Source organism: Schistocerca gregaria, unplaced genomic scaffold (assembly GCF_023897955.1).
Source record: "Schistocerca gregaria isolate iqSchGreg1 unplaced genomic scaffold, iqSchGreg1.2 ptg001608l, whole genome shotgun sequence".
NCBI classification, from domain to species: Eukaryota; Metazoa; Arthropoda; class Insecta; order Orthoptera; family Acrididae; genus Schistocerca; species Schistocerca gregaria.
In genome coordinates this window covers 23,578-34,877 of record NW_026062883.1, presented here as the reverse complement: position 1 = coordinate 34,877, position 11,300 = coordinate 23,578, and the positions used below count along the sequence as shown (strand labels likewise).

The 11,300-nt window shown below is 53.9% G+C and overlaps 22 non-coding genes across 22 annotated transcripts; all 22 read left to right on the top strand.

Moving 5' to 3' along the window:
* The first annotated feature begins 526 nt into the window (after nt 1-526).
* On the top strand, nt 527-598 carry Trnae-cuc (transfer RNA glutamic acid (anticodon CUC)). The gene has a single exon. It is a non-coding gene; the product is annotated as a tRNA-Glu (tRNA).
* Nucleotides 599-989: 391 nt separating this feature from the next.
* Trnah-gug (transfer RNA histidin (anticodon GUG)) lies at nt 990-1,061 on the top strand. Its single transcript has one exon. It is a non-coding gene; the product is annotated as a tRNA-His (tRNA).
* Nucleotides 1,062-1,515: 454 nt separating this feature from the next.
* On the top strand, nt 1,516-1,597 carry Trnal-uag (transfer RNA leucine (anticodon UAG)). The gene has a single exon. It is a non-coding gene; the product is annotated as a tRNA-Leu (tRNA).
* A 446-nt stretch (nt 1,598-2,043) lies between these two features.
* On the top strand, nt 2,044-2,115 carry Trnae-cuc (transfer RNA glutamic acid (anticodon CUC)). The gene has a single exon. It is a non-coding gene; the product is annotated as a tRNA-Glu (tRNA).
* Nucleotides 2,116-2,506: 391 nt separating this feature from the next.
* Trnah-gug (transfer RNA histidin (anticodon GUG)) lies at nt 2,507-2,578 on the top strand. The gene has a single exon. It is a non-coding gene; the product is annotated as a tRNA-His (tRNA).
* Nucleotides 2,579-3,031: 453 nt separating this feature from the next.
* Trnal-uag (transfer RNA leucine (anticodon UAG)) lies at nt 3,032-3,113 on the top strand. The gene has a single exon. It is a non-coding gene; the product is annotated as a tRNA-Leu (tRNA).
* Nucleotides 3,114-3,558: 445 nt separating this feature from the next.
* On the top strand, nt 3,559-3,630 carry Trnae-cuc (transfer RNA glutamic acid (anticodon CUC)). Its single transcript has one exon. It is a non-coding gene; the product is annotated as a tRNA-Glu (tRNA).
* Nucleotides 3,631-4,021: 391 nt separating this feature from the next.
* Nucleotides 4,022-4,093, top strand: Trnah-gug (transfer RNA histidin (anticodon GUG)). The gene has a single exon. It is a non-coding gene; the product is annotated as a tRNA-His (tRNA).
* Nucleotides 4,094-4,547: 454 nt separating this feature from the next.
* On the top strand, nt 4,548-4,629 carry Trnal-uag (transfer RNA leucine (anticodon UAG)). Its single transcript has one exon. It is a non-coding gene; the product is annotated as a tRNA-Leu (tRNA).
* Nucleotides 4,630-5,075: 446 nt separating this feature from the next.
* Trnae-cuc (transfer RNA glutamic acid (anticodon CUC)) lies at nt 5,076-5,147 on the top strand. The gene has a single exon. It is a non-coding gene; the product is annotated as a tRNA-Glu (tRNA).
* Nucleotides 5,148-5,538: 391 nt separating this feature from the next.
* Trnah-gug (transfer RNA histidin (anticodon GUG)) lies at nt 5,539-5,610 on the top strand. The gene has a single exon. It is a non-coding gene; the product is annotated as a tRNA-His (tRNA).
* Nucleotides 5,611-6,063: 453 nt separating this feature from the next.
* Trnal-uag (transfer RNA leucine (anticodon UAG)) lies at nt 6,064-6,145 on the top strand. Its single transcript has one exon. It is a non-coding gene; the product is annotated as a tRNA-Leu (tRNA).
* A 445-nt stretch (nt 6,146-6,590) lies between these two features.
* Nucleotides 6,591-6,662, top strand: Trnae-cuc (transfer RNA glutamic acid (anticodon CUC)). Its single transcript has one exon. It is a non-coding gene; the product is annotated as a tRNA-Glu (tRNA).
* Nucleotides 6,663-7,053: 391 nt separating this feature from the next.
* Trnah-gug (transfer RNA histidin (anticodon GUG)) lies at nt 7,054-7,125 on the top strand. The gene has a single exon. It is a non-coding gene; the product is annotated as a tRNA-His (tRNA).
* Nucleotides 7,126-7,580: 455 nt separating this feature from the next.
* On the top strand, nt 7,581-7,662 carry Trnal-uag (transfer RNA leucine (anticodon UAG)). The gene has a single exon. It is a non-coding gene; the product is annotated as a tRNA-Leu (tRNA).
* Nucleotides 7,663-8,107: 445 nt separating this feature from the next.
* Nucleotides 8,108-8,179, top strand: Trnae-cuc (transfer RNA glutamic acid (anticodon CUC)). Its single transcript has one exon. It is a non-coding gene; the product is annotated as a tRNA-Glu (tRNA).
* A 391-nt stretch (nt 8,180-8,570) lies between these two features.
* Nucleotides 8,571-8,642, top strand: Trnah-gug (transfer RNA histidin (anticodon GUG)). Its single transcript has one exon. It is a non-coding gene; the product is annotated as a tRNA-His (tRNA).
* A 454-nt stretch (nt 8,643-9,096) lies between these two features.
* On the top strand, nt 9,097-9,178 carry Trnal-uag (transfer RNA leucine (anticodon UAG)). The gene has a single exon. It is a non-coding gene; the product is annotated as a tRNA-Leu (tRNA).
* Nucleotides 9,179-9,623: 445 nt separating this feature from the next.
* Nucleotides 9,624-9,695, top strand: Trnae-cuc (transfer RNA glutamic acid (anticodon CUC)). Its single transcript has one exon. It is a non-coding gene; the product is annotated as a tRNA-Glu (tRNA).
* A 391-nt stretch (nt 9,696-10,086) lies between these two features.
* On the top strand, nt 10,087-10,158 carry Trnah-gug (transfer RNA histidin (anticodon GUG)). The gene has a single exon. It is a non-coding gene; the product is annotated as a tRNA-His (tRNA).
* A 453-nt stretch (nt 10,159-10,611) lies between these two features.
* Nucleotides 10,612-10,693, top strand: Trnal-uag (transfer RNA leucine (anticodon UAG)). The gene has a single exon. It is a non-coding gene; the product is annotated as a tRNA-Leu (tRNA).
* A 445-nt stretch (nt 10,694-11,138) lies between these two features.
* On the top strand, nt 11,139-11,210 carry Trnae-cuc (transfer RNA glutamic acid (anticodon CUC)). The gene has a single exon. It is a non-coding gene; the product is annotated as a tRNA-Glu (tRNA).
* The last annotated feature ends 90 nt before the right edge of the window (nt 11,211-11,300 follow it).

Genomic DNA, 11,300 nt, shown 5'->3' with positions numbered 1-11,300 from the left:
ACACACGCGAGACAGATTCTAAGGCGCTGGTTTTAGGCACCAGTCTCTTCGGAGGCGTGGGTTCGAATCCCACCGTTGCCAATTTTGACGTCTCATTTTTGTGCCGATGCGGTGTGTTCTCGTGGGGTAGGACGCAGCTCTTGTGACGCGCGTGTTGTGTAGGTAGCGTGGCCGAGCGGTCTAAGGCGCTGGTATCAGGCACCAGTCTCTTTGGAGGCGTGGGTTCCAAACCCACAGGTGCCAAACGTGTAATGTTGCCTGTGTCGTAGACAGCTGCACTCATTGCCCGCAAAGAAAACGGCACAACAAGGCGTGAGCGTCTGTTTCGTGAATTGTCGTAGAACAGTGCGTGGTGCAACGACAGGATTTGTAGGCGCCTTTTGCTCTCATCATTGCTGGCGTTCGTCTCCACGAAATGCGTCCGGAGCACGCCGCTCTATAACGCGAGAGAGTGGATTTTTTTACACTTGTCGTCGATTAACCGTGGGTTGCTGCTGCGTTCGCTGGAGGAGCGCTGCCGTCGTTATCCGGTGTGGTCTAGTGGCTAGGATACCTGGCTCTCACCCAGGAGGCCCGGGTTCGATTCCCGGTACCGGAAGTGCGCGTTTTTGTTGCTCCTCTTATGCGACTTGTCTCGACTTTGCTCGACTGACGCTACGCTGACGCGTGCACAAAGCCACGTTAAGTATGATTCGTTGCAACACCTGACGGCGAGAGAGATGGGCGTCTATCCACTTGTTATCCAGCCACATACCGGTACCTGTTGTCAAGAGGCTTGGAGGTCTGCAACACATTGCCACGGAGGTGGATGCAGCTAACCACTGTAGTTAGTGTACTGACAGCGCAGGCACGTTCATTAGCTCGCATGCATGTGATGGAGACCGTGTCTGCCACTGCTGTGGCGTACACCTTGGCCTAGGCTTAGGCTTTGCTGTGTATCGACACTTGCATTCCAGCCAGCTGCTTCCGTGGGCGCCTCCGTGGCCATGGCCGTGATCGTCTAGTGGTTAGGACATTGCGTTGTGGCCGCAATAACCCAGGTTCGAATCCTGGTCACGGCAATTTTTGAAAGTTTCTCCTTGCTGCCGTTGCATTGACGATAGTGCACGAGTACCCGAAATCACAGTGCTTCCTTGGTTTTTCACTCGTGTTCCGCAGGCCGCAGTCCGTACTACCACTTCATCACAAGTGCAACCTTCTTGAGCTCACATATGTCTGTTACATGGAACATTCTAGCTCCGCCCGACAGGTACAGCTATGATACTTTAGTGGTTACGGAAAGCCCAGGTTTCGAAACATGGTCACGGCACGAAAACGTCTCTTGATGCTGTCTCCTTAACTGCGACAGCTACAGACAAGTGGCGTCGCTACCATACGGCGGGCACGGCACTTTCTTGTTGTGGATGGCCTAAAGAGATGCTTCCAGTGGACATGGCACGGCGATTGCCAAGATACTTCCCATTTCGAAGTGACCTTTGTAGTACAAATGAAACGTTTTGCCGCTGCTGCTCCAACGGTAACGTGGCCGAGCGGTCTAAGGCGCTGGTTTTAGGCACCAGTCTCTTCGGAGGCGTGGGTTCGAATCCCACCGTTGCCAATTTTGACGTCTCATTTTTGTGCCGATGCGGTGTGTTTCTCGTGGGGTAGGACGCAGCTCTTGTGACGCGCGTGTTGTGTAGGTAGCGTGGCCGAGCGGTCTAAGGCGCTGGTATCAGGCACCAGTCTCTTTGGAGGCGTGGGTTCCAAACCCACAGGTGCCAAACGTGTAATGTTGCCTGTGTCGTAGACAGCTGCACTCATTGCCCGCAAAGAAAACGGCACAACAAGGCGTGAGCGTCTGTTTCGTGAATTGTCGTAGAACAGTGCGTGGTGCAACGACAGGATTTGTAGGCGCCTTTTGCTCTCATCATTGCTGGCGTTCGTCTCCACGAAATGCGTCCGGAGCACGCCGCTCTATAACGCGAGAGAGTGGATTTTTTTACACTTGTCGTCGATTACCCGTGGGTTGCTGCTGCGTTCGCTGGAGGAGCGCTGCCGTCGTTATCCGGTGTGGTCTAGTGGCTAGGATACCTGGCTCTCACCCAGGAGGCCCGGGTTCGATTCCCGGTACCGGAAGTGCGCGTTTTTGTTGCTCCTCTTATGCGACTTGTCTCGACTTTGCTCGACTGACGCTACGCTGACGCGTGCACAAAGCCACGTTAAGTATGATTCGTTGCAACACCTGACGGCGAGAGAGATGGGCGTCTATCCACTTGTTATCCAGCCACATACCGGTACCTGTTGTCAAGAGGCTTGGAGGTCTGCAACACATTGCCACGGAGGTGGATGCAGCTAACCACTGTAGTTAGTGTACTGACAGCGCAGGCACGTTCATTAGCTCGCATGCATGTGATGGAGACCGTGTCTGCCACTGCTGTGGCGTACACCTTGGCCTAGGCTTAGGCTTTGCTGTGTATCGACACTTGCATTCCAGCCAGCTGCTTCCGTGGGCGCCTCCGTGGCCATGGCCGTGATCGTCTAGTGGTTAGGACATTGCGTTGTGGCCGCAATAACCCAGGTTCGAATCCTGGTCACGGCAATTTTTGAAAGTTTCTCCTTGCTGCCGTTGCATTGACGATAGTGCACGAGTACCCGAAATCACAGTGCTTCCTTGGTTTTTCACTCGTGTTCCGCAGGCCGCAGTCCGTACTACCACTTCATCACAAGTGCAACCTTCTTGAGCTCACATATGTCTGTTACATGGAACATTCTAGCTCCGCCCGACAGGTACAGCTATGATACTTTAGTGGTTACGGAAAGCCCAGGTTTCGAAACATGGTCACGGCACGAAAACGTCTCTTGATGCTGTCTCCTTAACTGCGACAGCTACAGACAAGTGGCGTCGCTACCATACGGCGGGCACGGCACTTTCTTGTTGTGGATGGCCTAAAGAGATGCTTCCAGTGGACATGGCACGGCGATTGCCAAGATACTTCCATTTCGAAGTGACCTTTGTAGTACAAATGAAACGTTTTGCCGCTGCTGCTCCAACGGTAACGTGGCCGAGCGGTCTAAGGCGCTGGTTTTAGGCACCAGTCTCTTCGGAGGCGTGGGTTCGAATCCCACCGTTGCCAATTTTGACGTCTCATTTTTGTGCCGATGCGGTGTGTTCTCGTGGGGTAGGACGCAGCTCTTGTGACGCGCGTGTTGTGTAGGTAGCGTGGCCGAGCGGTCTAAGGCGCTGGTATCAGGCACCAGTCTCTTTGGAGGCGTGGGTTCCAAACCCACAGGTGCCAAACGTGTAATGTTGCCTGTGTCGTAGACAGCTGCACTCATTGCCCGCAAAGAAAACGGCACAACAAGGCGTGAGCGTCTGTTTCGTGAATTGTCGTAGAACAGTGCGTGGTGCAACGACAGGATTTGTAGGCGCCTTTTGCTCTCATCATTGCTGGCGTTCGTCTCCACGAAATGCGTCCGGAGCACGCCGCTCTATAACGCGAGAGAGTGGATTTTTTTACACTTGTCGTCGATTAACCGTGGGTTGCTGCTGCGTTCGCTGGAGGAGCGCTGCCGTCGTTATCCGGTGTGGTCTAGTGGCTAGGATACCTGGCTCTCACCCAGGAGGCCCGGGTTCGATTCCCGGTACCGGAAGTGCGCGTTTTTGTTGCTCCTCTTATGCGACTTGTCTCGACTTTGCTCGACTGACGCTACGCTGACGCGTGCACAAAGCCACGTTAAGTATGATTCGTTGCAACACCTGACGGCGAGAGAGATGGGCGTCTATCCACTTGTTATCCAGCCACATACCGGTACCTGTTGTCAAGAGGCTTGGAGGTCTGCAACACATTGCCACGGAGGTGGATGCAGCTAACCACTGTAGTTAGTGTACTGACAGCGCAGGCACGTTCATTAGCTCGCATGCATGTGATGGAGACCGTGTCTGCCACTGCTGTGGCGTACACCTTGGCCTAGGCTTAGGCTTTGCTGTGTATCGACACTTGCATTCCAGCCAGCTGCTTCCGTGGGCGCCTCCGTGGCCATGGCCGTGATCGTCTAGTGGTTAGGACATTGCGTTGTGGCCGCAATAACCCAGGTTCGAATCCTGGTCACGGCAATTTTTGAAAGTTTCTCCTTGCTGCCGTTGCATTGACGATAGTGCACGAGTACCCGAAATCACAGTGCTTCCTTGGTTTTTCACTCGTGTTCCGCAGGCCGCAGTCCGTACTACCACTTCATCACAAGTGCAACCTTCTTGAGCTCACATATGTCTGTTACATGGAACATTCTAGCTCCGCCCGACAGGTACAGCTATGATACTTTAGTGGTTACGGAAAGCCCAGGTTTCGAAACATGGTCACGGCACGAAAACGTCCTCTTGATGCTGTCTCCTTAACTGCGACAGCTACAGACAAGTGGCGTCGCTACCATACGGCGGGCACGGCACTTTCTTGTTGTGGATGGCCTAAAGAGATGCTTCCAGTGGACATGGCACGGCGATTGCCAAGATACTTCCATTTCGAAGTGACCTTTGTAGTACAAATGAAACGTTTTGCCGCTGCTGCTCCAACGGTAACGTGGCCGAGCGGTCTAAGGCGCTGGTTTTAGGCACCAGTCTCTTCGGAGGCGTGGGTTCGAATCCCACCGTTGCCAATTTTGACGTCTCATTTTTGTGCCGATGCGGTGTGTTCTCGTGGGGTAGGACGCAGCTCTTGTGACGCGCGTGTTGTGTAGGTAGCGTGGCCGAGCGGTCTAAGGCGCTGGTATCAGGCACCAGTCTCTTTGGAGGCGTGGGTTCCAAACCCACAGGTGCCAAACGTGTAATGTTGCCTGTGTCGTAGACAGCTGCACTCATTGCCCGCAAAGAAAACGGCACAACAAGGCGTGAGCGTCTGTTTCGTGAATTGTCGTAGAACAGTGCGTGGTGCAACGACAGGATTTGTAGGCGCCTTTTGCTCTCATCATTGCTGGCGTTCGTCTCCACGAAAATGCGTCCGGAGCACGCCGCTCTATAACGCGAGAGAGTGGATTTTTTTACACTTGTCGTCGATTACCCGTGGGTTGCTGCTGCGTTCGCTGGAGGAGCGCTGCCGTCGTTATCCGGTGTGGTCTAGTGGCTAGGATACCTGGCTCTCACCCAGGAGGCCCGGGTTCGATTCCCGGTACCGGAAGTGCGCGTTTTTGTTGCTCCTCTTATGCGACTTGTCTCGACTTTGCTCGACTGACGCTACGCTGACGCGTGCACAAAGCCACGTTAAGTATGATTCGTTGCAACACCTGACGGCGAGAGAGATGGGCGTCTATCCACTTGTTATCCAGCCACATACCGGTACCTGTTGTCAAGAGGCTTGGAGGTCTGCAACACATTGCCACGGAGGTGGATGCAGCTAACCACTGTAGTTAGTGTACTGACAGCGCAGGCACGTTCATTAGCTCGCATGCATGTGATGGAGACCGTGTCTGCCACTGCTGTGGCGTACACCTTGGCCTAGGCTTAGGCTTTGCTGTGTATCGACACTTGCATTCCAGCCAGCTGCTTCCGTGGGCGCCTCCGTGGCCATGGCCGTGATCGTCTAGTGGTTAGGACATTGCGTTGTGGCCGCAATAACCCAGGTTCGAATCCTGGTCACGGCAATTTTTGAAAGTTTCTCCTTGCTGCCGTTGCATTGACGATAGTGCACGAGTACCCGAAATCACAGTGCTTCCTTGGTTTTTCACTCGTGTTCCGCAGGCCGCAGTCCGTACTACCACTTCATCACAAGTGCAACCTTCTTGAGCTCACATATGTCTGTTACATGGAACATTCTAGCTCCGCCCGACAGGTACAGCTATGATACTTTAGTGGTTACGGAAAGCCCAGGTTTCGAAACATGGTCACGGCACGAAAACGTCTCTTGATGCTGTCTCCTTAACTGCGACAGCTACAGACAAGTGGCGTCGCTACCATACGGCGGGCACGGCACTTTCTTGTTGTGGATGGCCTAAAGAGATGCTTCCAGTGGACATGGCACGGCGATTGCCAAGATACTTCCATTTCGAAGTGACCTTTGTAGTACAAATGAAACGTTTTGCCGCTGCTGCTCCAACGGTAACGTGGCCGAGCGGTCTAAGGCGCTGGTTTTAGGCACCAGTCTCTTCGGAGGCGTGGGTTCGAATCCCACCGTTGCCAATTTTGACGTCTCATTTTTGTGCCGATGCGGTGTGTTCTCGTGGGGTAGGACGCAGCTCTTGTGACGCGCGTGTTGTGTAGGTAGCGTGGCCGAGCGGTCTAAGGCGCTGGTATCAGGCACCAGTCTCTTTGGAGGCGTGGGTTCCAAACCCACAGGTGCCAAACGTGTAATGTTGCCTGTGTCGTAGACAGCTGCACTCATTGCCCGCAAAGAAAACGGCACAACAAGGCGTGAGCGTCTGTTTCGTGAATTGTCGTAGAACAGTGCGTGGTGCAACGACAGGATTTGTAGGCGCCTTTTGCTCTCATCATTGCTGGCGTTCGTCTCCACGAAATGCGTCCGGAGCACGCCGCTCTATAACGCGAGAGAGTGGATTTTTTTACACTTGTCGTCGATTAACCGTGGGTTGCTGCTGCGTTCGCTGGAGGAGCGCTGCCGTCGTTATCCGGTGTGGTCTAGTGGCTAGGATACCTGGCTCTCACCCAGGAGGCCCGGGTTCGATTCCCGGTACCGGAAGTGCGCGTTTTTGTTGCTCCTCTTATGCGACTTGTCTCGACTTTGCTCGACTGACGCTACGCTGACGCGTGCACAAAGCCACGTTAAGTATGATTCGTTGCAACACCTGACGGCGAGAGAGATGGGCGTCTATCCACTTGTTATCCAGCCACATACCGGTACCTGTTGTCAAGAGGCTTGGAGGTCTGCAACACATTGCCACGGAGGTGGATGCAGCTAACCACTGTAGTTAGTGTACTGACAGCGCAGGCACGTTCATTAGCTCGCATGCATGTGATGGAGACCGTGTCTGCCACTGCTGTGGCGTACACCTTGGCCTAGGCTTAGGCTTTGCTGTGTATCGACACTTGCATTCCAGCCAGCTGCTTCCGTGGGCGCCTCCGTGGCCATGGCCGTGATCGTCTAGTGGTTAGGACATTGCGTTGTGGCCGCAATAACCCAGGTTCGAATCCTGGTCACGGCAATTTTTGAAAGTTTCTCCTTGCTGCCGTTGCATTGACGATAGTGCACGAGTACCCCGAAATCACAGTGCTTCCTTGGTTTTTCACTCGTGGTTCCGCAGGCCGCAGTCCGTACTACCACTTCATCACAAGTGCAACCTTCTTGAGCTCACATATGTCTGTTACATGGAACATTCTAGCTCCGCCCGACAGGTACAGCTATGATACTTTAGTGGTTACGGAAAGCCCAGGTTTCGAAACATGGTCACGGCACGAAAACGTCTCTTGATGCTGTCTCCTTAACTGCGACAGCTACAGACAAGTGGCGTCGCTACCATACGGCGGGCACGGCACTTTCTTGTTGTGGATGGCCTAAAGAGATGCTTCCAGTGGACATGGCACGGCGATTGCCAAGATACTTCCATTTCGAAGTGACCTTTGTAGTACAAATGAAACGTTTTGCCGCTGCTGCTCCAACGGTAACGTGGCCGAGCGGTCTAAGGCGCTGGTTTTAGGCACCAGTCTCTTCGGAGGCGTGGGTTCGAATCCCACCGTTGCCAATTTTGACGTCTCATTTTTGTGCCGATGCGGTGTGTTCTCGTGGGGTAGGACGCAGCTCTTGTGACGCGCGTGTTGTGTAGGTAGCGTGGCCGAGCGGTCTAAGGCGCTGGTATCAGGCACCAGTCTCTTTGGAGGCGTGGGTTCCAAACCCACAGGTGCCAAACGTGTAATGTTGCCTGTGTCGTAGACAGCTGCACTCATTGCCCGCAAAGAAAACGGCACAACAAGGCGTGAGCGTCTGTTTCGTGAATTGTCGTAGAACAGTGCGTGGTGCAACGACAGGATTTGTAGGCGCCTTTTGCTCTCATCATTGCTGGCGTTCGTCTCCACGAAATGCGTCCGGAGCACGCCGCTCTATAACGCGAGAGAGTGGATTTTTTTACACTTGTCGTCGATTACCCGTGGGTTGCTGCTGCGTTCGCTGGAGGAGCGCTGCCGTCGTTATCCGGTGTGGTCTAGTGGCTAGGATACCTGGCTCTCACCCAGGAGGCCCGGGTTCGATTCCCGGTACCGGAAGTGCGCGTTTTTGTTGCTCCTCTTATGCGACTTGTCTCGACTTTGCTCGACTGACGCTACGCTGACGCGTGCACAAAGCCACGTTAAGTATGATTCGTTGCAACACCTGACGGCGAGAGAGATGGGCGTCTATCCACTTGTTATCCAGCCACATACCGGTACCTGTTGTCAAGAGGCTTGGAGGTCTGCAACACATTGCCACGGAGGTGGATGCAGCTAACCACTGTAGTTAGTGTACTGACAGCGCAGGCACGTTCATTAGCTCGCATGCATGTGATGGAGACCGTGTCTGCCACTGCTGTGGCGTACACCTTGGCCTAGGCTTAGGCTTTGCTGTGTATCGACACTTGCATTCCAGCCAGCTGCTTCCGTGGGCGCCTCCGTGGCCATGGCCGTGATCGTCTAGTGGTTAGGACATTGCGTTGTGGCCGCAATAACCCAGGTTCGAATCCTGGTCACGGCAATTTTTGAAAGTTTCTCCTTGCTGTCCGTTGCATTGACGATAGTGCACGAGTACCCGAAATCACAGTGCTTCCTTGGTTTTTCACTCGTGTTCCGCAGGCCGCAGTCCGTACTACCACTTCATCACAAGTGCAACCTTCTTGAGCTCACATATGTCTGTTACATGGAACATTCTAGCTCCGCCCGACAGGTACAGCTATGATACTTTAGTGGTTACGGAAAGCCCAGGTTTCGAAACATGGTCACGGCACGAAAACGTCTCTTGATGCTGTCTCCTTAACTGCGACAGCTACAGACAAGTGGCGTCGCTACCATACGGCGGGCACGGCACTTTCTTGTTGTGGATGGCCTAAAGAGATGCTTCCAGTGGACATGGCACGGCGATTGCCAAGATACTTCCATTTCGAAGTGACCTTTGTAGTACAAATGAAACGTTTTGCCGCTGCTGCTCCAACGGTAACGTGGCCGAGCGGTCTAAGGCGCTGGTTTTAGGCACCAGTCTCTTCGGAGGCGTGGGTTCGAATCCCACCGTTGCCAATTTTGACGTCTCATTTTTGTGCCGATGCGGTGTGTTCTCGTGGGGTAGGACGCAGCTCTTGTGACGCGCGTGTTGTGTAGGTAGCGTGGCCGAGCGGTCTAAGGCGCTGGTATCAGGCACCAGTCTCTTTGGAGGCGTGGGTTCCAAACCCACAGGTGCCAAACGTGTAATGTTGCCTGTGTCGTAGACAGCTGCACTCATTGCCCGCAAAGAAAACGGCACAACAAGGCGTGAGCGTCTGTTTCGTGAATTGTCGTAGAACAGTGCGTGGTGCAACGACAGGATTTGTAGGCGCCTTTTGCTCTCATCATTGCTGGCGTTCGTCTCCACGAAATGCGTCCGGAGCACGCCGCTCTATAACGCGAGAGAGTGGATTTTTTTACACTTGTCGTCGATTAACCGTGGGTTGCTGCTGCGTTCGCTGGAGGAGCGCTGCCGTCGTTATCCGGTGTGGTCTAGTGGCTAGGATACCTGGCTCTCACCCAGGAGGCCCGGGTTCGATTCCCGGTACCGGAAGTGCGCGTTTTTGTTGCTCCTCTTATGCGACTTGTCTCGACTTTGCTCGACTGACGCTACGCTGACGCGTGCACAAAGCCACGTTAAGTATGATTCGTTGCAACACCTGACGGCGAGAGAGATGGGCGTCTATCCACTTGTTATCCAGCCACATACCGGTACCTGTTGTCAAGAGGCTTGGAGGTCTGCAACACATTGCCACGGAGGTGGATGCAGCTAACCACTGTAGTTAGTGTACTGACAGCGCAGGCACGTTCATTAGCTCGCATGCATGTGATGGAGACCGTGTCTGCCACTGCTGTGGCGTACACCTTGGCCTAGGCTTAGGCTTTGCTGTGTATCGACACTTGCATTCCAGCCAGCTGCTTCCGTGGGCGCCTCCGTGGCCATGGCCGTGATCGTCTAGTGGTTAGGACATTGCGTTGTGGCCGCAATAACCCAGGTTCGAATCCTGGTCACGGCAATTTTTGAAAGTTTCTCCTTGCTGCCGTTGCATTGACGATAGTGCACGAGTACCCGAAATCACAGTGCTTCCTTGGTTTTTCACTCGTGTTCCGCAGGCCGCAGTCCGTACTACCACTTCATCACAAGTGCAACCTTCTTGAGCTCACATATGTCTGTTACATGGAACATTCTAGCTCCGCCCGACAGGTACAGCTATGATACTTTAGTGGTTACGGAAAGCCCAGGTTTCGAAACATGGTCACGGCACGAAAACGTCTCTTGATGCTGTCTCCTTAACTGCGACAGCTACAGACAAGTGGCGTCGCTACCATACGGCGGGCACGGCACTTTCTTGTTGTGGATGGCCTAAAGAGATGCTTCCAGTGGACATGGCACGGCGATTGCCAAGATACTTCCATTTCGAAGTGACCTTTGTAGTACAAATGAAACGTTTTGCCGCTGCTGCTCCAACGGTAACGTGGCCGAGCGGTCTAAGGCGCTGGTTTTAGGCACCAGTCTCTTCGGAGGCGTGGGTTCGAATCCCACCGTTGCCAATTTTGACGTCTCATTTTTGTGCCGATGCGGTGTGTTCTCGTGGGGTAGGACGCAGCTCTTGTGACGCGCGTGTTGTGTAGGTAGCGTGGCCGAGCGGTCTAAGGCGCTGGTATCAGGCACCAGTCTCTTTGGAGGCGTGGGTTCCAAACCCACAGGTGCCAAACGTGTAATGTTGCCTGTGTCGTAGACAGCTGCACTCATTGCCCGCAAAGAAAACGGCACAACAAGGCGTGAGCGTCTGTTTCGTGAATTGTCGTAGAACAGTGCGTGGTGCAACGACAGGATTTGTAGGCGCCTTTTGCTCTCATCATTGCTGGCGTTCGTCTCCACGAAATGCGTCCGGAGCACGCCGCTCTATAACGCGAGAGAGTGGATTTTTTTACACTTGTCGTCGATTAACCGTGGGTTGCTGCTGCGTTCGCTGGAGGAGCGCTGCCGTCGTTATCCGGTGTGGTCTAGTGGCTAGGATACCTGGCTCTCACCCAGGAGGCCCGGGTTCGATTCCCGGTACCGGAAGTGCGCGTTTTTGTTGCTCCTCTTATGCGACTTGTCTCGACTTTGCTCGACTGACGCTACGCTGACGCGTGCACAAAGCCACGTTAAGTA